The 748-nt window shown below is 40.6% G+C and overlaps 1 pseudogene; it reads right to left on the bottom strand.

The window, feature by feature from the left end:
- LOC116687032 (extracellular calcium-sensing receptor-like) overlaps positions 1–748 on the bottom strand; it is a 42,325-nt pseudogene that overhangs the window by 23,887 nt on the left and 17,690 nt on the right.

Below are 748 nucleotides of genomic sequence, written 5' to 3'. Positions count from 1 at the left end.
TGTAATGTAAAATCTAAGTAGAAATGGATCCATATATGTCATTATCTAACAAAGGTGTAGGCCTATTGGCTCAACAGCATGATAGACTGACTTTGTCAACTCACCGTATATGGATCTAGCTGCACCTTGTTGTTACAGGTTTTGTTACAGCTGAGAATATTATGAAGTGCATGGGCCACAGCATTACACTCCTTTATAGATATGTAAAGATAGTAAAAAGATAGGCATGAGCGCCAATCGTCAAGCGGTTTTTGTACTCAAGCAGATCTTCATTGTCCAGACATTAGCTATGATTCCTGCTGAAGATTTGGACTGTTTGAACTTACAGTTAAATAATGTCTCCCAAAACTCTGTAAACATTTCATTACTAGATGAATTGAGCGGCTTCACATCCAAAATAAACTCTCTCATTCCACTGACATGTGCTTTGGGGATGGACAGACCTATGGCACCATCTAGAATGTGATGTCTATCCACGGCTGCAGTTTGGGAATCAAAGATCCAGCTCTCACTGCCTACCCACTGGTACCCAGTCAGGTTGTGGTAAGACAACGTTTTAATTAGCAGATCAATATCCACGAGGGAGAGGAGAGTGACAATGACCTTTGAAGTAGAAGCCTTGATCATTTCAATTATCTTTTGTATTTTCTCTGGTGGATCTGTTTTAGAGAAAGCTACAGAGTATTCTAAACAGATGCCCAGATGCTGGGCGGTTTCTGTGAAAGTGGCCATGCCATTGTTGCCATAA

Source organism: Etheostoma spectabile, chromosome 3, assembly GCF_008692095.1.
Source record: "Etheostoma spectabile isolate EspeVRDwgs_2016 chromosome 3, UIUC_Espe_1.0, whole genome shotgun sequence".
NCBI lineage: Eukaryota > Metazoa > Chordata > Actinopteri > Perciformes > Percidae > Etheostoma > Etheostoma spectabile.
The sequence above is the reverse complement of the archived record's forward strand: the minus strand, read 5'-3'. Positions and strand labels throughout refer to the sequence as shown.